Below are 24,981 nucleotides of genomic sequence, written 5' to 3'. Positions count from 1 at the left end.
ACCTTTATCAACGGTGTTGGTGCTTCTGTTCTCCCCATTCCCATTGAGTCCTAGCGGACTCGAATGGGAACGGGGAGTAATTATTTCCAGCGCCTGGCTATGGGCAATTACCGGTACCGCCGGGGCTATAATGCCCCGGTAATTCCCCATTGCCAGGCACCGGAAAAAACAACTCCGGCGGCAGCCGTGATGTTTTTACCAGCACAGCTACCGCCAGGGTTGTAATGAGGCCCTGGGTGTCTTTACTCCTCTTGGCCGCTGGAGACTTGGTTGTTCTACCTCACATAAGCTTTCTGCATCCTCGACTGTACAGTACTTAGCACTTGCAGGTGTTTTCTTCTTTGCTTCATCTTAGAGAAATATGTGTTACGCGCATGGCTTATCCTTTTGACTCCCTGTGTGCCTTGCAATTATTCCTTGATGTGGCATCCTTGGTCCCAGGCCAATAGATATTCTTTGTTCCTCACACAAAGCTGTTTTTCCAGCGCCTCTTGACACTGCAGCCCTGGTCTATCTTTGAGGAAACTAGATTGTTTTCAACTTGAGCATGGCGTCCATCTTTTCATCATGTACGCTTTAATCACATTATATTTTCGTCTGCAGCAAGCTTCTATATGTCTCATCTACCTTGCGTTTCTATGTATGAACATTCACTTTGTCTTTTCTCACTTATTTCTTTGGTGCACATGATTTTTTTCATATTAAATTGCATGTTTCTCTTATTACTTCAGTTGCATCTTTATTCTTTAAGTATTCTCATATCGTTTTAGTGCGTCATTGTATCTTCCCTTCATGACATCACTTTGCTGTCGTCAGATTTTACTAATAGATCTTGGATGTCCAATGGTGTATGCAGACACCATTGTACCAAGTCAGTGCGTGGGTACATTCGATATGTATGTCTGAGTGCGAAACTTTTCTCGTATCTTCGATGCAGTATTGGGATAATACCTGGTGTCACACTGTGCTCTCTTACTGCTGTTCCAGTATGACGGAGGTGGGGGGGCAGGAACTAGAGATGACGTGTATATCTGCTCCTCTACAACTTGACCCCCACCCCTCTCTTGTCTCTAACATAGGCTGCGGCGGGCTCTGCAAACTGTAACCCCACCCCAGCCTGGCTGAAATACAAGACAGGGGGCATTGTTAAGTGTGCAACAATCAATCTATGCCTTGGGGGCATTTTCATTTGAACGCCCCCAGGCCTCCATTTGAGCCCAGCTTGGAAACACTTTGGTGCTGCTCCGGGCTCAAATTCCACGGAGTATGTCCAGTGGGGAAGGATCCTGAGAGTGCTCCCCCAACTGACAGCCAGCCGTGACCTGACAAATCAAGCAGCCTCGGGCTTGATTTGCTGCATGCATTTTTATTTTCATTAATGCGAGGTGCATCAATGAAAACAAAAGTGCAAGCTCCATTATTATGAGTGAGGGAGACACTCACTCATAATAACAGATTTATTTGGTGTGGCATTACACATAGCGGCCCAATCGGCCAGCCACCCCTGCGGAGAAGCAACAGCAGGCTGGGACCCTGGCTGGCGCTATCAGTAAGGTAAGAGGCCCCAAGGAAAAAAAAGAGAGTTCATATGATGAACTACAGTGCAAAGAGCCAAGCGAAAGGATACATTAAGAATTAACAGCAACGCTCCTGTCAATATCCCGCAGGGCGGAGTTCACCAAGATGGCAAAGTTAAACAAGAACTTGACAACTCCCTCCCTGAAATCATGTCTCCTGAACAGCACTCCCAATGAGAGAGGGGATGATTTAAATACATCCACAAAAAGACCCACTGGGGGAGATGCTGGAGACTCAGAGCCACTAACCAAGGGAACGCTGGTCTCCACACTGAGATCCCTCAGAAAGGACATCTTGGATCTGCTTAGGTCAGAAATGTCAGCATTGAAATCTGAACTGTCCAAAGCTGTCTGAGAAAACAAATAGAGAGATCGAAGCCTGGGGGAAAAGAGTGAGCCGCAATGAGACTGTGTTTTCCATGTTGGAAAATAGGATGTCTTGAATTGTGCAACAGCTGAAGGAGGTTAAAGAAAACTACGCATCTCGCCAGAACAGCTGCCATGATCTCAAAAATAGATCAAAAGGGCGAGATCTCAGAATAATATACTAGTAGGGAACAGGAGCTAATGATATTAGAAGATGCATGGAAGACCTCTTCAAACTAATTATGCAGTAATCATATAGTCCACCAGTGAAGACTGATAAAGTCAATCGGGTAAGGGCCAAGAGGAAATCCACAACAACGACACCAGAGATATAGTAGTTAAGCTCCAGGGCATTACAGTAAAAGAGGATATATTGAAAAATGCAAGAAAAGCTGGAAATATTGACTTCAGAGGCAGTAAGATTAAAATCTTCCAAGATGTCACACTGCTCACTTTGACTAAGAGGAGATGGATGAAACCTGTCATGGAAGCTCTGAATATAAAGGATATCAGATACAGATAAACATACCCATTCGGACTGCAATTTAAGTGAAAAGATAATATAGTTAATGTGAAACAATGGGAAACAAGGTGCAAATGTTCCGGGACTTGGTTTGGAAGAGAGGGAAGGATTGGAAGAATCGGCAGAGACAAATAGTAAAGGAGAGACACAAGGTTGGGAGAAAAGAGCTCAAAACATTTGTCTTTTTAACATTTTAAAATGTACAACTTTATTTAGTTTATAGCACTTCCAAAAATAACAAAGCACAGGTAAACTTTCAATGTTAATGTCATTTAAAAAACGTATACCCAAACAAGCTTGTTGACAAACCATGCAATAATTCAAGAATAGGTTTGCATTTACTAATAAAATATTTCAGTTACACTCCCCTTTAATATTCCTCTGCTTCTTCTGCCTCACCCGGCACTGAATCTACCCTCACTTCTTCTTTACCCTTCCCCAGTGCAGCTAAATCTTCACGGGTCTCTGAAAACTCTCCTTCTTCCATCCCCTCTCCCACCTACCAATGTAAAAAGGCACGCTTGGCTTACATCAGATCAAATTTATGGTCCAGTCGAGCTCAGGCCTCAGTAATCGCAGTTGTGTTCCTCAACATGCAGACAGCCCGTTGCACCTTGGCTAGGTCACCTCCTGGGACCACAGTTGGAGGTTGATAGTTAATCCCCACCTTAAATCCTGTTGGTCACCAATTTACAAACAGAATGGTACATTTGGTCTTTATTGCTGCAATGGCTGCATTGACATCCTTTGGGACTACATCCCCCCTGTACAGCATACAGCAGGCCATGTACTTGCCATGGCGAGGATCACACTTCACCATTTGATTGGCTGGCTCAAAGCAGGCATCGGTTATTTCTGCAACAGGCAGTTGCTCGTGGTAAGGTTTTTCAGCTGAAATAACTGGCACATAGGTTACTAGTGGGAAATGGATAGGTGGGTATGGGACAAGGTTGTTCTAGAACTGTGTCAGGTCGACATTGAGCGCACCATCAAATCGCATAGAAGCAGTGATGGAAGATGCAATTTGGCCCATTAGTCGGTTCAGGTTGGTGTAAGTGGGGCGCTCAATGTCTAGGTCACTGCGGCAGATATAAATGGCTTCATTGTCCACCATGAAAGCACAATCCGAGTGCTCTAGGGTGGTATGTGTTGTGAGGATGGAGTTGTAGGATTCAACGACCGCAGTAGACACCTGGGGAGCTGGGTAAATGGCAAACTCTAGCTTAGATTTCTTGCAGTAATCAACAGAAATCCTCTACATAAGCAGGGATGCAAAGCCAGAGTCCGTTCCTGCTCCGAAGCTGTGAAAAATAAGGAAACCTTGCAGTCCTGTGCACTGGTCAGCCGGTTTACGAATACGATCCAAGACTAGGTCGGCACGCTCCTTGCCAATGGTGTAAAGGCCTCTTGCACAATTATTTGCTTCAAATTCTTTACCAAGGATCAGTTTTTCAGGGTGGAAAAGCTGCCGGTAAGTGCCCGTGTGTACCTCATCAACCACAGTTGGTTCAAGGTCAATAAAGGCAGCTCTGGGAACGTGCTTGAGCTCAAAACAGAAACAAGCAACGTTGAGTGTAAGAAAGCAGTGGTGGGGTCATGTAGTGATACACGAAATTGCAACCTTGCCAATCAGGGCTTTAGATGACAGCATTAGCCGCTGAAAGCCAATAGTGTATTCAAAGTATGTGCTAAAAATGCTGACAGTAGTCTGTTGTAGCACTTCCATTATGCAGTAGTGAGCTACAAGGAATATGCAGGCCTAGTATGAAATAGGTCACATTAAGCATTGTTGATAGACAGGCAGGGAGGGCCCCTAGCTCTGTACCTAATAGGTATTTTTGGAGTGTTTGGAACATTATGGCACCTATATAGCGCTTAGATAGCCAGTCTTAAGCGCTATAAACACTAAGCTATGAGTGCATGCCTTTTAGAGCTTGCAGATGGGGTTAATACATCCCTGCTTCCCTTAGAATATTCAGCCTCACTAACGGTAGCCCTGGCTCCAAGCTAATCTTGCTTTTCTCTGGGAAGGTACTGATAAGACATTCCTCAGCCAGCGCAGATGGGAACCAGGGAGGGGTAGGAGCGAGCAGGGTGCCTCTCAGAGAGAGTTGGGTTTTTTCCATGAGCCAGTTGCACAGGGAAAGTTCTGGAACTGTGCGTCATGGTGACTGACAGCAAGAGATTATAAAATATCCACGCACACATGACTCGTGGGGAGATCGTCTGTGGACTTGATTCGTGTACAGTCAGGTGCCCGGAATTGGCTCTCACGGTGTCCTCCAGCATTGTTTTTCTATGAAAAACCATGGTCTCCCAGTGCTGATTAAAGGGACGTAAGACTGTGTTTCTCTATGTTTCTCTATATTTCTCTATGTTTCTCTATGTTTCTCTAAGTTCCATGTTTCACTATATTTTGCATTGCTCTTTGTTTTATGCTTTGTAATATTCTCTAACTTGAATCCCAAATGTATATGAAATTCACTGCTTAGAATAAATATGCTAAAACTTTGAGGGTGTCATTTGTCACTAGCATGAGATCACTGCTCAGCACAATAGAACCTGTATTTTGGGCTGAATTGGGTATTTTTGCTCTCAAAGGGCTGGCCCCGAGGAAGATTTTGCCCATATCAAGACATTTGGTGGCAGCTTTGTGGGATTTGTGAAGAGCAGTGCCGTGCTGACATGACAAATGGTGTGAGAGAACACAGTGTAGAGTGGGGAGCAGGCTGTCGCATTTCCTTGATGGTCTCACTGCAGCTCTGAGACTTCAAAAGGCAGCAATGTTGTGTCGGTTTGCCGTGGCCGATAGCTTGTGTGGTTAAGACTCCCTTCAGTAAATCAGTCGTGACTGACTTATTGCATGGGATTGGTGCCAGGGAGTACAAGGCGATAAACAAGCGGGAAATGGCTTTGTTTAAAGCACTCCGGGGAATGGTTAAGAAAGATGTATGCTCAATTAGAAAAAGAATTTTATCATGCGGTTTCCCAAGTTTAAAGTTGTAATTTGGAATGCATAGTGAGACAGAGTTCTCATCTCTATTCTGTCATGAGGGCAGGAAAAAAAAAATAATTGCAAGAATTTGACATGCAAATTATGAATAGTGATTTAACCATTGACTCAGCCCCAGTGTGCTAGCGAGTGGGGGCTGTAATGTTCGGAGGCGAAGGTTCGCTTTTTTGATGTATGCTTTTGAATGTTGGCATTCCTGAATAATGAGGAGCCATGCTTAGGAGAATGAGTAACATCTGTGCTGAGAGCCTAAAGAGATTTTTCTTTCTTTTGGCAACTGTAAAATTCCATGTGCTAATGGTGGCAAATTCTGTTTAAAGGAAACACACTAAAATGACTATATTGCATTTTAAGCTGTGCCATGCTTATATTGGGTGAGAGACTCACTTAAAAGGAAAGTGAGTGAATGTTATTTGGATTTTCGATTTTGTGTATTGATTTGAATTTGCAGAATCAGTTTGCAATGGTTTGGGGAGAAAAACAATTTATATTTTTCTAAATTGCCCCTGGAGTATTTTTGTCCCCATGCTATGCCATGGATTTGTGCTGTTGCCTTATAAGTGATGTATGATTTGGAAATAGTGTCCTGTTGACTGTGATACATGAAAAGAAAAAAATGTTGTTGACACATTAAACAGCCCACAAGCAATATATAGAGTGTGGGTTGCTCTTGCAGGAAAACGTGCAGGGAGCTGCACTAAACATTGGCATTTTTATTTTTAAATGCACTGAACTGAGTGGTTATAGTTTGGCAATGGTACAACAGAATTGACATCTGTGTGTGATAAGATAGCACAAAGATTTAATGGGTTGTGAGTTCTCTTGAAAGATTGCACATTACAAAAAGAAAAGTGCCGCTTTTGAAAACAAGAGTCTTGCTGTGTGTGCAGAGCTTGTGCCTTGAAGCTGTCTTGGGCGAGGTGCGTGAAGGCAAACAAAAGCAGAAACAGTACAAGAAAGAGTTAATCTGGATGAACTGTCTGAAACGAGTGCTTCCCATTGAAGCCGCCACAGTATAAGAGTTATAGGCAAAAGAGATAAGCTGCGTGCTCATGGCGCTGCCAGGTGCACACGAAAGATAAACAATGCCTGCATTCCTGAGGATGGGGGAGCAAAGACAGAGAGCTGTTCAAAAGTAAAGCATTTGCCCAGTGAAACTGTGGTAGGGAAACAAAGGCTTCATGCAGGATGGCAGACGGGCACATCACATCTGAACATTAACCTATGCATCTGTGAATGGGCCAAGAAAAGACAGCTGCCCATTCCAACAGACATTACTGTGCAAACCGCATTCCCATGTGATGTGATGTGAAGTGAAACGCTATTGCTGTGCAAGCTGCATTCCAGTGCTCCATGTGATGTGAACTGAAGTAAAGCGCTGTGCACTGGAGAAGAAACCTCTAGGCGCTTTGAGAAGAGAAAATACACATCTGGCAAACTGCAAGCTACATTGCCAGGGGATGGAGTAACTGACAGAGACATTATGGCATTCCAGATGGAAGCAAAACTGACAAAAAGTGCTTAGCCGTTTTGCAAGAGACAACATGCAGAGCGGGGCTTTGAAGTACAACATGAACACTGCACATTAGCCATGATCCAGAAGCCATACGGCTTAGTGCAAGAATGAATGATTTGTTGAAGCAACAAAAGAAACTGACTTAGACTATCGCACTCAAAGGGGTGGTTCAGGAAACAGCAAACACCCTTTGGAAAAAATGACAAGTGAAAAAACCAGAGGCCTGAAAAACACTGCCTGTATGAAGAATAAACAAAGCTGCTGCTTGTACAACTGTAAGCGGTATTGGACTGAAAGACTTTACCTTTAAAAAATGGAGTGATGCCAGCAGGGCAACCTAAACCAAGATCATGGGACACTGGAAGCAAGTTGGCGCCTGGCATTGGTGATCGCTTTGGTGAAAAAGAAAAGCATTGTGCGACCTGGGTACTTACTATATGGCTTTGTAAAAGCACAGATCAGTCTGAGGTACCATTGACCAGCTATGATTGCATTGCACAAATGAGTTTGTGATTAGGCAGTTACACCCCGTATGGTTGAGTGTAAATAAGCCCCCAGAAACATGCAGAAGGGTGATAAATAATTGCAGTAGCAATGACAAAGTGTGTAGTTACCTGATGAGACTTTTTGAAGATGGGGGTGGTATTATGGGAAGGGGTGGATAACGCTGATATTGAAGTTTTTGATGACATCCTAACATGAAGAATAATGATATTGAAGTTTTGATGACATCCTAACATTTCTGTTTGTATTTTGCCTAGGCAAAAACGACAAGGCATTTCACAATATCAGAAATAGATGTGTGCAGTTTGTGGGTGACACTGATCTCATAGAGTATGCGAGTTACTGATATGCGAGTCAACTTTAACGTGCCCTGCACCGCACTCAACGCTGCTGCAACCTGCGAAAAGTGTCCAACAGAGTAATAACTCTTGCTGAACTGGCACGATGCAGACTTGGCTAATTACCAAGTATTTGATGCTACACATTCAAATGACTCAGTTGCTGGAAATAACTTAAATGACATGGTTTGCCCTTTCTTGTTTAAAGGACTATGGACAATGAGTTGTGGACTGTAACATCAGGCACCACAAGAATGCTAACACATTGAAAAATGGTTTTTAAATGCACTGTTGAGATGAATCTGAAAAAACAAAATGGTTTTACTCTTCCAACTGAATTGCTTTAACCAGAGATGTTTTGTTTTTTGAAAAAAAAAAAATATTCTACATTGCACGTAGGCAGGAAAATGATTTATGAATTGTTGGGGCAGCAGAATTATGCAAGCAGGAGCGTAATTTATTTTGAGATAAGATGAGTGCGCACATCAAAGTCACCTGTGCGTAGGTTAAGATTCTTAATTGAAGTAATGCTGCCAAGTGTATGAGCTATAATTTGAAATGGTAATCTTTGAAACACTGGATACTTTTACAGCCAGCTTAAGGCAGGTAAATGAAACCATGACTGACTTGATGTTTGATTTTATGACACAGAGTGTGACACGGTTTTTGTTAAACCAACCAGTTTCATGTTTTTGTGGGGACAGCTGTCTCCAGCACACTAATGCAAAGAGTCACCTTTTGATTGTAGACATTTGGAATAATTCTTTGGAAAAGCGCTACAAATGAGTATCCACATGGAATTGCTAGTGTACTGGCCAGGCACATTGTCGGACATCTTTTGTCACTGAATGGATACAACAATTTGTTAATCTGTCTAATGTGATGTTTTTCTGACCAAGAACTGCAGCGAGTGTTCTCGCCAAGATTTTATGGACTATAACTTGACTAAATGAATTTGTTTAATGTGATGAAACAGCCACTGCCGGATAGTAGTATGGTGTTTGTGGCTAAAGTTAATATTGTATATGGTAGATATCCCACTTGAAGAAGAGTATTCTCCAAGTCACAATAGGTAGACACTGTGAACCTGTTAGATTTTCCAGTAGTAAGACAACATGTAAATTGTAGGCTGGTAATGCACACCTTCATTATTACAGTGATACACTTAGACATAGGTTTATCATGAGGCAATGTTTCCTTAGTACTACCAAGCTGCTACAAATGGAGTCCATTTCTATGGCCCATCACCAGAGTGTGCGTAGCTAGGGAGCTAGATTAATTAATTGCAGGAGCTTTATATGCTTGTGACATAGAAACTGTGCACAATAAGCTAGCCACTATGGGTTCTGATGCCAGCTCTGCTATAGAACTTCTGGCCTAGTGGGGCCCATTGATATGCCCAGCACTGCTACAAGTATTGACAGCCAACTGAAGATGACAGAATTTTAGGTATGAAGACATTTTTGTCTGCCATAGGGCAGGTCAACAAGACTGCTAAATACACACAATGCATTGTATGGCAAACATTGTTTAATCAGCAGGTGTTGGCTTTTTACTGGGTGGGGGCGACCATCCTCCACTCACTGGCACGCAGAGCTACAGTTACCAGCATACATATGGATTGAATTGCTTTCTTTTGATTGCATGAATAACACATGCCATGCTTGATGTAAATTAGTAGAATTGTTTTTATTTAGATAACCTGGTGCCCATGGGTTCACCTTGTTCATGAAATTAGATGGTTTCTGGTTGGGTTCCACCTACCTGGGGGAAGTGTCTAGTCACACAGCCCATAGTCACGTTTGAATGCCCTGGGATCAGGGGGAGGTAGGCCCTTAGAGTGAAAAGGCTGCCAGGTTTTAGAATTGGTAACCATACATAAATGCAATAGTGCATTGTAGATTAGACTACACTGGATTGCCTTGACATTTTAACTGCATGCTGCTTTTTAACTGACAATCAGTTATACAAAATTGATTTAGGTATTTTTGTGTAGGCCATGTTTTGGCTAGAGTAAATGTCCATGTTCACTTGGTGTAGGTATTTTTGTGTAGGCCAGGTTTTGGCAAGGGTATATGTCACTGTTCACTTTGTGTACATTTTTGTTTAGGTAGTGTTTTACCTTGCATGCCACGCTAACTAACCGCTAGAAGATAGTTTGCTTAAACCTCTTGCAAAGCCCCAAGGTCTTTATCACTGCACTAAATACTATATTGATAGGTATTAGTCAGCATTTGTCGCACAAACGTTGAATAGGGGTGGAATGTAGTGATACACGAAATTGCAACCTTGCCAATCAGGGCTTTAGATGACAGCATTAGCCGCTGAAAGCCAATAGTGTATTCAAAGTATGTGCTAAAAATGCTGACAGTAGTCTGTTGTAGCACTTCCATTATGCAGTAGTGAGCTACAAGGAATATGCAGGCCTAGTATGAAATAGGTCACATTAAGCATTGTTGATAGACAGGCAGGGAGGGCCCCTAGCTCTGTACCTAATAGGTATTTTTGGAGTGTTTGGAACATTATGGCACCTATATAGCGCTTAGATAGCCAGTCTTAAGCGCTATAAACACTAAGCTATGAGTGCATGCCTTTTAGAGCTTGCAGATGGGGTTAATACATCCCTGCTTCCCTTAGAATATTCAGCCTCACTAACGGTAGCCCTGGCTCCAAGCTAATCTTGCTTTTCTCTGGGAAGGTACTGATAAGACATTCCTCAGCCAGCGCAGATGGGAACCAGGGAGGGGTAGGAGCGAGCAGGGTGCCTCTCAGAGAGAGTTGGGTTTTTTCCATGAGCCAGTTGCACAGGGAAAGTTCTGGAACTGTGCGTCATGGTGACTGACAGCAAGAGATTATAAAATATCCACGCACACATGACTCGTGGGGAGATCGTCTGTGGACTTGATTCGTGTACAGTCAGGTGCCCGGAATTGGCTCTCACGGTGTCCTCCAGCATTGTTTTTCTATGAAAAACCATGGTCTCCCAGTGCTGATCAAAGGGACGTAAGACTGTGTTTCTCTATGTTTCTCTATATTTCTCTATGTTTCTCTATGTTTCTCTAAGTTCCATGTTTCACTATATTTTGCATTGCTCTTTGTTTTATGCTTTGTAATATTCTCTAACTTGAATCCCAAATGTATATGAAATTCACTGCTTAGAATAAATATGCTAAAACTTTGAGGGTGTCATTTGTCACTAGCATGAGATCACTGCTCAGCACAATAGAACCTGTATTTTGGGCTGAATTGGGTATTTTTGCTCTCAAAGGGCTGGCCCCGAGGAAGATTTTGCCCATATCAAGACAGGTCACCACCAGACAGAGGGATCTAAATCTGGGACTGCAAGGTCTGGAGCAATGAGGATTTCTGGCCTAGACAAGGATGGACGCCAGACATCAGAATTTGATGGCTATGGTTAAAAAGGGTGGGGGTAATACAAGCTTATGAAAGGAAGAGCATTTCCACCTTAAATCTGCAAACAGAGAGAGATGCACTGAGAGCGCTACAGCAACTGATCTCAAGGGCCATGCCCAAGGTTGTTATCTCCACTTTATGGATGCCTATGAATGCATGCAGTGGGGCTAACTGATAGGTGAAAGCTACTGGAAAGTTGTCATGATCTCTCGGAACACAAGAGGTCATAAATCATTCTTAACACACCCTAGGGGCCAGCAATTGATGAAGGAGGTGGATATATAGTCTTGTTTCAAGAAACATGGTGTAATAAAACCTTTTATATGGATGGGTACCAAGTCCTGTACAAGAAGGCCATAAAACATAAGGGTAGGGCGAGCAGGGGTCTTGCCTTAGGAGCTAGGACACATTTAAACTTGGAACCCTGGTCTACAACAAGAGAATCCCCAAATGTGCTAATGGGCATATTGCAAGATCCCAGCATCCCTTCAGATGGAAAAATCTTAATTATCAATATTTACGACCTTCTGGAGAGCACACAGACTAAATCAATTCAAGTGATAATCACAGAGGTTGTTACCCGCTGGATGGAAAACACGCCTATGGGTGGTATCATCCTGGCAGGAGATTTCAACAGACGATTGCTACACATTTCAAACAATCTCAAAGTGGGACAGAAATAAAGCTGGCAATCACTATTTGAATTTTTTGACTTGGACCCTATGGGAATGCAATCTAGCGAAGTGACGGTTCCAATACACACATGGTCAAATGGTATAGCCTCCTCCTTAATCGAGTATGTGGTAATGAATAGGACAATGCAGGAAATATGCAGTTCCATGGTGGTCACTCATAACGGAGCCAGTAATCATGGCACACTATGTTGGACGTCTAAAAACAGACTAAGGAAAACTGAAATCCCTGTTTACCACAGCGGATTGGAAACTTGAAGAGATAATTAAAAAGATTATTCCACCATGTGTAAAAAATAAGAAAGGGAAGTTTCAAAATAACCAGGAACAAGAACACAAATTATTTGACCCAAATATCCAGCAAACAAACAAAATATTGCAATGAAAAAGCAGCAGTAAAAAGCAACTAAGAGATATCTCCAGAAACCAAAAATGGACTTACAAAAAATGTGGCCACAAAATATAGAAATTGGCAAAAAATGCACAGAGCTTCTATTGGGACGGTGAACTGGATAAACCTGTTTACTTGGCTAAAACAAGACAACAATGCCAAATTCTGGTGAAATTACAACAGCTTCAGAAATCTATCACCTAAGATTGATTTAAATCCAATATCTGAGGAAGGTTGGGTAAAACATATACGAAAACTATACTGTCCAAAGGTACAGGTATTGGCAGAGTCAGATGGAGGAGCGAAGTTAGCATGGAACACTGTTGACGCAACCTCAAAAGTAAAACTGGAAGAAGAGTTTGCTGTAACTACTCTAGAAAGGTTAATAATAAAATCAAAAGCCTCCCGAGCCCTGGGGTCAGACGGCATCCCAAAATCTGGTTTAAAAAGCAGATCCAAGCCTCTCGGCTAGAATTCTGGCACTCCTTTCTGGAAAAATACTAAAGTCTGGACAAATACCTGAGAGCTGGAGACAATCCATTATTGTGCCAATTTTTTTAAAAAGCGGACAGATTTCAAACAACTTATTATAGACTGCTTGCGATGATGGACTCTTGCCAGAAACTCTTTGCGGGAGTTCTTTTGGAAACATTGAACATCTGGACAGAAAATAAGAACATATTGAGTCCTTTTCAGACAGGCTTCAAGAAGATCTACAGTACAACAACCAACATAGCAGTGTTGCAATTTTTGAGAGCTCTACGTCCAAAAGGGGAGAACATATTATACTGCTGTTACGTGGACTTTTCGAATGCATTCGCCCTGGTATCCAGAAACAGATTATGGTCCAGATTAAAAGCATGGGGCATCGATCCTGCTCTCCTATACTTTATACAAAAGCTATACATGAACACAACAATGGCAGTTCGTCTTAATCAAGAGGGGGCGCTGACAAAATATATCGCCATTAGTGAGGGGCTTAAAGAGGGATGCGCATTGGGCCCCATCCTGTATAATCTTTACATGGCTGATATGGACCAAGCTTTAAAGGATATAAGAAATTTTCCTCCAACAATAAACAGTGTAAAAATGGTCATCATGGCTTATGCCGATGATATAATAATCCTAGACCAAACACAAATTGGTCTTCAGCGCTCTCTGAATGCGCTAGATGCTTATGCTAAAGAGAACTTCATGAATATCAATAAAAACAAGACAAGAACGATGTGTCTGAAAGATTCCAACAGAAAGACAAAAAAACATCTTTGTATCTGGACAGCGACGGAAGCGTTATATCTGGGCTTCCCTATATGGGTGTCTCCTTCAGTCTCGCAATATAAAGTCCATACCGCTACTAAGATATGTAGGAGGTGGTTGGCAATAAAATCATATGTAGATCATAGAGGCGGTAGCAACATAGATGGGTTCATCCAAATCTATAAATCCAGCATTTGCCCGGCCATCCTATATGCACTAGAGACATTGGGCCTCATTACGAGAATGGAGGTAATCATGCCGCTTTTTGCGGCATGGCTAGCCCCATTCTGGGTACCGGGTTCCCTGAATGGGGAAATACCGGGCCATTCCGACCTTGGAGGGCCCGGTATTTCCCCATTCAGGGAACCTGGACCAGGTACATCCCCATTCCCATTTGAGCCCCCATATGGCTCAATGGGAATGGGGAGGATACAAACAACGGGCCTGTTAATGACAGGTCCGTTGTTTGCATCCTGGTCTGCTCGCGGGACCCGCTAAGGAACCAGGCGTCCTTAGCGGGTCCCGCAAGGAGACCTCTTAATGAGGCGGTAGGGGGTTAACAGGGCCGGCCCCGTTAACCCCCTACCACCTTCCTCGTAGTGAGGCCCATTGTCAGAAAAGGAAGTTGTGTGGCTACAGAAATTGGAAGGCAAACTTCTCCGGTCAATAATTAACATGCTCAGTGGTGTTCCGGTGGAGGCCTTCCGCCTGGAGTACGGATTACAGCCTTTACTCTCATGCTGGTACATTAGAAAGACTCTCTTGTTTCTTAAAATGGAAAAAAGGGTAGCAGGAACAAACTACCTTCTACAACCTATGGGTAAAACAACAAACGGTAGCTACGCCAACTACTTTATGCAGGAGCTGAGCAATTTTACGGAAGACTACTTGTGCAAATTGGGACTTAATTTAGACACAATTTGTGAACAACCAGACTATGTGCCAGTGATTCAAAATAAATCACGGGAGAGGGATTTATAGACAACCTGAGTAAACTCAGCAGATACAGAGAGTATTCTCATCAAGGATTCAAGATTGGTAAACCCAAAAGTTACTTATTAAAAGGGTCCAACTCATCGCTTAAAAGATTCACAATGCAATTAAGGTTTAACATACTGGGATCAAAATATATGAACAAGTGGTATAGGGCTGCCCATGAGGCCCAAGACGTAATGTGTTGGCATTGTTCCACAGAAGTGGAAACAAGTCAACATATACTGACAGCATGCACTGAAACCCCTTTATATTAAAGGATACGGGGTCAGGGTCTCATCTACAGAGAGTATAAGTAGGTATCAATTCTGGTCGGATCTGATAGGTGCGGAATCGGTAGTACATAACTCCGCCGCCCATTACATATGGCATATGGTGACTGAGTAGATAATTAACTGTTAATGGTCCCTAATAAGTCACTTCATGGCTTATTTAGGTAGTGAATATAGGATTTTCTTTTTTGATTTGATATATATTGATGTTTGGTTATTTGTGTTGATGAATCTGTTTTTTGTTTTAGGTAGCAGGTAATGCTATTTGAATTTTGTGTTCTGTTTTGTTCTCTTTTTCATGTGCAAAAGTTTGTTCTTGACTGAATATAAACTAAATGCATAATAAAAAATAATAAAATAAAAAATACAAGTTTATGATAGGTAAAGGGTGAGAGGAAACTTGTTGTCCTGATGAGGGGAAGGGCACAAAGGACTGTGAAGGTTGGAAGGGAGCAAAGGTGTTGAGGAATGGGAAGGAGGGAATTCCATTTCAAGGTTTCTTTTTCTTGGCTGCACTGACGGGTACAATTAGAAACAGGCTGCAGGGCCACAATAAGAATTGGTTCGAACATATCACTAGAACATGGATCAAAATGAAGTTACGAAACATATCTGGTGGGGAAATGTAAGAGGAATTAATATTACGAATGTGAGGGCCCAACAATATAAGGGAATTTATAAGAGAAAAGGCGCAATTAGTAGCTCTACAGAAAGCACATCACATTTTCTACAAGCTGGCTTAATAATAAACAGTACTCATACAGTTACATTCTAGTTGTAGCTTTAAAAAGGCAGAGTGGCTATCCTATTCCTCAAAAAAGCTTAACTTTACACTGAAAGATTCAACCAAAGACACAAAGGAGCACTACGTTACAGCTAACGGTTCAATAATGAGCAAGATGATTACAGGTGCATCAGTTTATGCCCCCAACGCTGGTCAAGAAAAACGTCTCCTAGTTTTTTAAAAATGATTTGGGGAACTTTATGGAAGGAGAATTCTATATAGGAGGAGATTGGAATTCAGTTATGGAACGGTACAGAGATTGATCACACCAATCAAGATCAACAAATATAGGAGAAATGTTGCCCAAACCTAGGGGGAACTGAAGGTAATGGAGACACTTCAATGCATTACTCCTGTACATAAAACGTATCCATGTATAGACCTGCAACGTGCCTTACAAAAATTAAAACAGAGCATATAAGAGCTAGCATGCTCTCCAATCATGTAGCACTGATCTTTACAGTATCGCTCGTAGGGCAGCAGAAATCTCAATGTCTCTGGAAGCTAAATGATGCACTCCTAAAAGATACAACGGTGAGGGAGAACTTAAGAGAAATCCTGAAAAACTATCTGGAAAGCAACTCAGCCCACGATAGATCAGTGGGCAACCATTGGGATGCATTGAAAGCGGTGGCGAGAGGGAGCGTTATCGCCTCAGCAGCTACACTCAATAAGATAAGGCAAAAAAGGGAAAACAATCGGGCTAACTAAAGCAAACGGGGGACACCTATAAAAAAAGAATGGCAAAAAGAGGTGAGCTTATAGATGAAGCGGAAAAGCTCTTTCTTAGAACTAACCAACTTTTCTAAGGTGGAAAGGCAGATAAGTTACTGGCGAACAGACTATGGCGAACAGACTAAGAGTCAGAGAAAATAAAGCCTCCATTCAGAGAATATTTAAGAGACCGTAGTGGAAAGTGGGGAGGAAGACCATAAGAAGGCAACTTTTTTCTCACTCTATCAAAGTCTTTATTCAAGTGGGAAGACAAACAAGCACAATCAGGGGAACTATCTCGAATTGATGAATCTCCCTAGAATTTCAGAGAGTAATAGGAAATGACTGGAATGTCCAATAGCTAACCACGCATTGTTATAAGACAATGGCACCCATGCTAACAGATCAAATGAAGACCCTATTCAGCTTCTTCTGGGATGAGGGGGAATTCTGGCCCAGTCAATGACTACTCAATCAGGATGCAAAAATATATACCAATATAATAACTAATAGATTAGAAATATTTATTTAATCCCTAATAGACCCGGATCAGGCAGGATTCATAAGACACAGATCAATGAGTCACAACATACAGAAGGTCACTACTGATAACATTAGATGCTGAGAAAGCTTTTGACCAGGTGTATGGTCCTTCATATGGGAAAGTATGTTAAAATGTGGCTCTGGTCCTCATGTAATTAACATGATCATGGCAAACTATGAATCCCCAACAGCCAGAATTAATGTATAGGGGCAACTTACAGATTCTTTAACCCTGAGATGAGGAACTTGGCTTGGATGTCCCCTCGCTTTGCCTTGATAATGGAGCCATTTGCACAAATGATTCAGAATAATAATAAAATACTAGGCATAAGGGTAGGGGCAACGGAACAGAAAATTTGTCTTTTTGCAGATTATGTTACTTTGACTCTAACAAATCCCATTGAAACAGTAGCTGCAATTATGGAAGAAATAACCACATTTGGGGAAGTGTCGGGCTTCAAAGTTAAAATAACTAAATCTGAAATTTCTGATATATCAGCAACTAAGGATTCAGTAGAGTGAGTAAAATAAATAGTGCCTTTTGTGTGAGCAGAGATATCAGTGAAATATGTTGGCATTAATATTATCCCAATTGTACCTTTATTTGAAAGGGCTAACTATCCAGCCATCCTTAATGAAATTAACAACGATTTGACCAGGTTAAAAAGAATATATGTAACTTGACTCGGCATGATGGCCCTAATAAAGATGGATGTGCTTCCTAGACTTTTTAAAATATATTTCAGAACGTCCCCCTTGCCAAACCAATGGAGGCACTGCAGGGCATCCAAAAGTCAATAATGGCATTTATTTCATGCCGGGCAAGGCTGAGAATCAGCAAAAAAAGAATGATGGCAGGCAAGGGAAGGGGGGATTGTCTCGTTCAGATATTCTTGGCTACTACCTGGCCTCCCAAATAGGAATGATAGCTGAATGGCTCGAAGCCGAATCCGAAAAACACTGGGCTTTCATATAAAAGGCAATGTCAGGTCAGCATCTCTGGAAAGAACCTTGGTTAAATAGATCACAGAGGGCACAGATGTACTATAAAAGCATGGGATATGTTATAAAAAAAGGATCTGGTAAACTTCCCATATCCCTTCACGTACCTGCATGGAATTAGTGAATTCATCTCAGCACTTAGAGATAAAGGGTTTGAAATATGGTATAAAGGGGTGTAAGAAACCTGGAGATCTGATTTGATATGGAGGGATCAATGGGTGAATAAGTCAGCCTGCCATAAAGAGCAGCCACCACACAGCTTTCTAAATTTAAAAGGTCCTACAAGATGCAGCAGGAGGGGGCTACTATGGAAGCTACATACCTGCGTAACAGACATCACTGGATCGGATGATTGGCCCTACAAGACAAAAAGGGTAAAAGAGTTGGGTCACAATATAACTGAATAATAATGGGAGGGAATGTATTGGACCTCGTGGAATGGGTCAAAATACACACAACACCAAGAGGTGCAGGTTAAGTTGCTGCACAGGTAGCACTACACTCTGGATGGATAAAATAGATACACTTAACCCACAAGTGGATAATAAATGCTGGAGAGGGTGCAACGAAGTAGGCACTCTCACGCACATAATGGCGAACTGTCCGATGCGAAGGCCAGCGTGGAAAGACATTGAAGCTATAACTAATGGAGCCATGGGGATAAGACTTGTTATTAGACCAGGCTTTGTACTGCTGGGGCTTGTTTCAAAAGCAGAGAGGGATATGGCGTGTAGACATTTGCACGTAATAAGGAATGTGATTTTGGCAGCTAAACTAGCTATCACAATGGTGTGGGCTGAAGGAATGCACCCTCCCTCTACGTGCCAATGGATCAAAACGTTATAGGACATAATAGCAGTGGAGAAGTTACCATAGCGCCTTAGAGGTAGTACACAAAAATGTTATTGGAGATGGAACTCCCGAATCCAACATTTGAACTCCTCAGCGTTACGCTATGGCCAATCATGTAACTTGAGGACATTATGTCATGTGTTATAAATCGACCTAGTAATATGAATCTGACGATGAACATTAGGTAAGCACCAGCTACGCATTAGTGTCAACCCCTGAAAGATGCAGAAATGAGAAAGGGTGGGGGCAAGAAGGAGGGGAATTGGTTGGGGGGTAATATTGTGCATGATGCATACGAATTTGTATTTGATGTAAAGATGCATTTCACGTTAAAACACAATAAAAATACATGTTTTAAAAAAACTAGTTTAGCTCAATGTTATCATTTGTATCCATCATGGGTATTAATATCCTCTTAATCAAAACACTGCAGCAGCCTTGGGCTTACTTTTATCTGGATGTGACTGGTCAGTCTTGGGGCAATATACCCACTATTCAGTTATCCCTTTAAACACCTAACCAGTACAAATGGCAGGAAAGATAATGCAGGGTTGGTGAGATACTCAATGATTCACTTAATGCTTTATATCACCCCTTGCAGGCAGATATGCTGGCAGTGACCTAGACAAATTTGGCAGGCGGCTTTCAAATGCTGGCAGATATGCTGGCAGTAACCTAGACGGATTTGGCAGGTAGCTTTCAAACTCTGGCAGATATGCTGGCAGTAAACTAGGCGGATTTGACAGGCGGCTTTCAAACTCTAGCAGATATGCTAGCAGCAAACTAGACAGATTTTGCGGATGGTGGAAACTAGACAGATTTGGCAGACGGCTTCTAATCAATTCTAGGAGAGTTCCAGGTAAGTTCATAGTTCCATTGGAATGAATGGGAGAAAGTTAAAGGCCTATCTGCTGTAGTGGAGGTAAGTCTGTTTGACCCACACAGGTGCGGATTCTGTGACAGGCAACCCCAGGGAAGGCCACAGGTGACTTCCAAGAAGTGTTCCAGAGGTCAGAAAATGACCCTATGCCCCAGATGAAACAGCAGCAGAACAGTAGCATCCCCAATAGAAGTTTATGGGAAATGCTGTAAAACGACTCGTCTCCCAGTGAAACTTAAGTACTCACGTCAGGAGTTTTTAGCTGAAAACGACTGTCAGTGTGAAGTAAACCAGTGAGTAAACAACTCTTTTCTACAGGTGCATTTTTCAGGATTCGTTCTCCAAGGCTTCAACCCATAACCAATGAAGATTGCAGAGACCGAAGAAAAGCATGAAGGCTCTTGCCAGGTCATGTACCTTCAAGTCAGGATTTAAAAAGTATGAGAAGGAGACTTCAAGGAGAAGAGGGAATCTACAGAAGCAGCTGCCAGCAGCAGGGTGAACAAAAGGAAGCAGGAACACACCACCAAACCGTCCCAGTATGGAGACAATGGCTGATGGCACCCTCAGACGTCCCAAACTGAAGATCAGTGGGTAGTTGAGGCTTCAACCACCTTCTGGACTTCCAAAGCAACTCAAAACTGGAACATTCTGGTGGTAAACAGAAGGTAATGGCGGTAAAGTCATTCCTAAATGGTTGAACCCAGAAGATGTGAGGAGCCATCAGAAGAGAGGGAAGCAGGGGCTGGACAAAGCTTGATTACCTTTGCACAAAGGGTCTGGACAAAAGTTAGGGGCAAAGGGTCAAATAACCAACCACACCAGATCCGCTGTTGGGATATCACATAGATGATGAAAGAACCATTAACAAGATATTTGAAATCATTCAAACTTGGATGGTGGAGAATGGTCTGGCGCTTAGTAAAGAAAAGACTGAGGGTATGGTGATAGGCACAGGTAACACGTTGGAAAAGTTGGGTACACATTACAACCGCTTTTTAGTGGCAGGTTGTGACATTGAAACCCAAAAGAAGGTGAAGACCCTAGGCATTGTTTTGGATCAAAAATCTGAATATGAGGGTCCACGTAAGTAACTTCGTCTCTTCCATCGCCTATCACATTAAATTACTAGTGGAACTTCAACCGTATATTTCTAAAAGAAATGGACTGTGGCAAGGGCCATTACAGGCTCAGAAATGGATTACTGCAGGAGCCTTTTGGTAGCGAAAGCCAAGTCTGATTGTGCCCGGCAATAAACTTTACAAAATAGTGTAGTCAGGATTATCTTGGGACTTAAAATGAGAGACCATGTCTTCGATGCCAGGCGCAATCTTCACTGACCTCTGACTGAAGCTAGGATTCATTTTCCGCTGTTGATGATCACACATAAATGTATTATGGGTACTGGTTCCTGTTATTTCACAGTGGCCTTGATTAACAAGACACGTGCTAGGACATTGAGGAACAATAACACTCACCAGCTCAAAATACCGTTCTGTAATCTGACTCAAGCCACGAGATATGCTTTTTTTAATGGCTGCACAGAAGGCTTGGAATGCCATCACGCCGGATTTTAGGGAAATAAAATCAATGACCATTTTTAGAAAGAAGTTCAAGCCACTGCTATTTAGCGGTGTTGTGTCCGTTGTCTTTGTTGTTATATTGTTGTTTTATGTTGCGCCCTTAAGCCGGCGGGTCATGTGGTGCGCATTACAAATGATTAAAGTAAAGTAAAGTTGGTCAGTCAGACCGCCATTTATCCTTAGCCACCCCCACAAGAAGTGAGAATGATAGTCAAGGGACCAGTTAGGACCAATATGGAGGCTGCCATACTGGGCTCACAAAGAGCCCACATGGCCAGAATGTGCCATTTTGGCTTACCTTGCGGTTACCTAAACAAAGGAAAGTCCTGTAACACAAGCTGGATGATAGTAGGATTTAAAAAAAACATTGGTACCACGATGGTTACCGTAAATGTACGTTTGGCTACCAATGCATGCCTCCTTGGTGAAGCCAAAATTAAAGTCTTAGTGCGACCAACCTGCTCCCTAAAACATGTGTGTGATGATAGAATCACCCTAGGGCAAACAAACATGTGGCACTTGATCCTTTGGGACTGGATGCCCTAGGGGTGACCCAATACCATATAACTTCAGTAAGGTAAAATGGGAAATAATGGCAAGGGGGCTTCAGGAGAAATGCCTTTGGCCACCAAAAATGAGATTATGGAACCAAAAATACAATGAGAAAACCCAAAAAGGTTGAGGGGCCCCAAATAGTGGTTCTAGAATACCCCAAATAGCAATTCTGAATTAATGGTCAACCTCACTCGCCTTGCAGGCACTCTCACTCCCAAGTACCACTTTCATCCACCATCCAGTACCTCACCTTGCACACACCTTCAGCAATCCTCCTCCTTGCTCCTCTGCACCATCATTCTTCGGCTTGGCCTTTTTTTCCTCCCACTCCTCCCTTGACCTCACAAGAACAACCCATACTTCTATAAAGCTTCTGCCCCTTTTTTATGTTCGCTCTTCTCCTTACGTTGGTTGCACCTCCTGCAGCTGGTTCGCCAGGCAAACCATTGGGTTCCTTTTCCACAGGGTCTGGGTTACGGCATCTAAAAGAATATAAAAAGCTTTAAGCCCTGCCCCTTTTCATAAGAAGATCAGCTGGCGTTTGGAAATGGCAGCCCGCTAAAAGTATAATCAATTTCAGAGTTTGTATGTCCTCCTGTTTAAGGATGTAGTCAGTTTCACAGTTAATACCAAGACTACATGAAGCATGTGGATGGTAGATTTGCTGTGTGGAGTGCTGCTCTGTCCGGCTGAATGTTTGATCCATTGCTGAGCCCACTGGGCAAGGTAGTCCTAAGGGGAAAACAGAAAACGACTAGCTAGCATTGCGCACAACAGGTATGGGGCAGGAAAAGGTGGTACCTATTTCCCTTTGTCAGGTGCAAATAGAAGGGACAGAGACTGTGGCCCTCCCAACTCCCACACCCCACCTGTGGGGCAGGACTGGCTCTGGTAAACAGCCTAAAAGGCCTCCTGCCACAAGTTTAGAGGGGTCTCCGTCCCCTCTTCACAGGATCAGATAACTGACCCTGTCACATTGCGCAGCACTGTGTCATACATTCAGTGACAGAAAAACACAAGTGCCATCACCACTGGTTCGGAGAGGCAGGGGACACTTGGGCTAAAGTCGAGGGTACAAGTGGGTGGACAGAGTCTACCCCACTTTTTTCAGGTGTGACCCCACTTTATTTCAGCGGGCACCTTGATATGCTAATTTCTGGTGATGCCACATTCAATTGGTATGTTAATGAGTCCCCCACTTATTATTTAGGACTTGACCCCTGGGTGACACCCCTGTCCATGTCTGTATCTCGAATTGAATGGCAACACACCTGACATTGGTTACCTGCGAGGTGGTACAGGAGGAGCCAGGAATTCCATGCAGCAGCTTGTGGGACAGTCATTCTCAACTCTTTTTGCTGGCAGGTGTATCACCTGCCTTCCCAAATCTCTGCTGCTCTCAAAGATTGGCAAGTGTGACTTTTCAACAAGCTGCTCTCAAAGATTCCATGGTCCTCCCCCTCCCGGGTGTCACCTTATGGGCAGGGACGTCACCCCAAGTCCTAATGGGGGGACTCATTAACCTACCAATTGAATGTGGCATCACCAGAAATTAGCATATCAAGATGCCCTCTGAAAAGAAAGTGATACTCCTGCCTGTGCGTGTCTCCAGAGAAGCAAGTCAACGAGACATGTGACATTGGGTGATGCTGAGAATGAGGAGCGGGAGCAGCAGTGAATCCCTCCAGGCAGTGGGACTAGCATGTGTATCTCACTTTGCTCAAAGGGGAGCAGCATAGATTTAGGGAGGCTTTGATGCACACCAGTTAGTATCATTCTCTTGAAGGGAGTGAATGGGACATTATCAGGTGATGCCCGAGAGGAGGACAGGGAGGAGCAGGGACTCCCTGATGGTAGGTTGTGAGAGAGTCAGACTCAGCTCCTTTTGCTGGGAAGGAGCAATAGAGATTTAGAGTCGCGGGTGACACCAGTCCGTGTCGGTCTCTAGAAGTGAGTGGGCGAGATACGTGCCATTAGGTGATACCTGGGAGGGTGAGTGGGAGGCGCTGGGAATCCCTGAGGGCAGCTTGTATGAGAGTCATGCTCGCCTCGTTTTTCCGGGAGGGAACAGCAGAGATTTGGGGAGGAGGGTGGCACACATCAGTGCAAGTCAGTCTCTTGAAGTAAGTGGATGAGACATGCGCCATCCTGGGAGGAAGAGCAGAGAGGTTTTGAGGGCAGTTTGTTGGAGAGTAACACTTGCCTCTTTTTACTGGGAGGCAGAAGAAGAGATTCAGGGAGGTGAGTGACACAACCCAGTCATTGTTCATCCACTCATCATCATTGGAGGGGGCGGCAGAGGACACCTGGTATTTCCAGTCTCTTCCCATTGTCAAGTACACCATCTGTCATACTTCCCTGATCATCATGATATAAGATGGCTACACCACTCCACTCTTCCCCGCAGATAACGGGTGGAATTGCAAGTGCACCCTCCTCTGTTAGTCTGGGTGGATGTTCATTGACATTGCGCAATACTTGTGCATTTTCTTGTACTGACGCATGCACACCATAGTGACTTGTGACGGGGTATTTCCCTTCCCTCAATTGACCATGTGCAATTCTGGCCTCCCCAATGAAGACTGCAACTGCTGATTCAGCAGTAAAAAAGACCACGAGCAACACGTCTCTCCCTGCCTCTTGCTTGATTGCATGAGGGCAATGAAGTTCTCAATGGGCCTCATTACGGGTCTGGCGGTAATGCTGCCGGTGCTACCGGCGGGTTGCTGCCAGACCTGTAATTATTTACCGGCGCCTGACTTCCTAGTGCCACCGGCTCATTACGTGAAGTCAGGCGCCGGTAAATTGTAAGTCCCATTCCCATAGAGTCCTATTGGGCTCTATGGGAGTGGGGACACAGAAGCACCGGCATCGTTGCTAACGGTGCTGGTGTTTCCTTGAAGAGTTTGCCTACAATGACTGCTGTGCCCGGCAGGGTCAAACCTGTTGGGCACAGCGGCCACGACAGGAAACCACGTAGTTTGCTGGTCCGGAAACAAGGGTGCCTGTGAGCTTACTGGCACCCTTGTTTTCGGATCGGCAAACTTAGAATGAGGCCCAATGTGTCCAACTGTGTGTTTTGCACCACCCTAAATATGTACTGCTACCTTCTAGGTAAATCAGGAGAGCATGGCTCTCCCATAAGCTGCCCTCCGGCATTCCTGGCTCCTTCCGCTTATCCTTATTATGTTTTCATTTATTTAAGATTTTTC

The 24,981-nt window shown here is 43.3% G+C and overlaps 1 pseudogene; it reads right to left on the bottom strand.

Annotated features, from left to right (window-relative positions):
• Positions 1-2,836: 2,836 nt before the first annotated feature.
• LOC138447955 (tubulin alpha chain, testis-specific-like) lies at positions 2,837-21,193 on the bottom strand (annotated as a pseudogene).
• Positions 21,194-24,981: the final 3,788 nt, after the last annotated feature.

Source organism: Ambystoma mexicanum, chromosome 3q, assembly GCF_040938575.1.
Source record: "Ambystoma mexicanum isolate Mex_15411 chromosome 3q, UKY_AmexF1_1, whole genome shotgun sequence".
Taxonomy (NCBI): domain Eukaryota; kingdom Metazoa; phylum Chordata; class Amphibia; order Caudata; family Ambystomatidae; genus Ambystoma; species Ambystoma mexicanum.
Note: the sequence above shows the minus strand (reverse complement) of the source record. Positions and strands in the feature narration are given on the sequence as shown.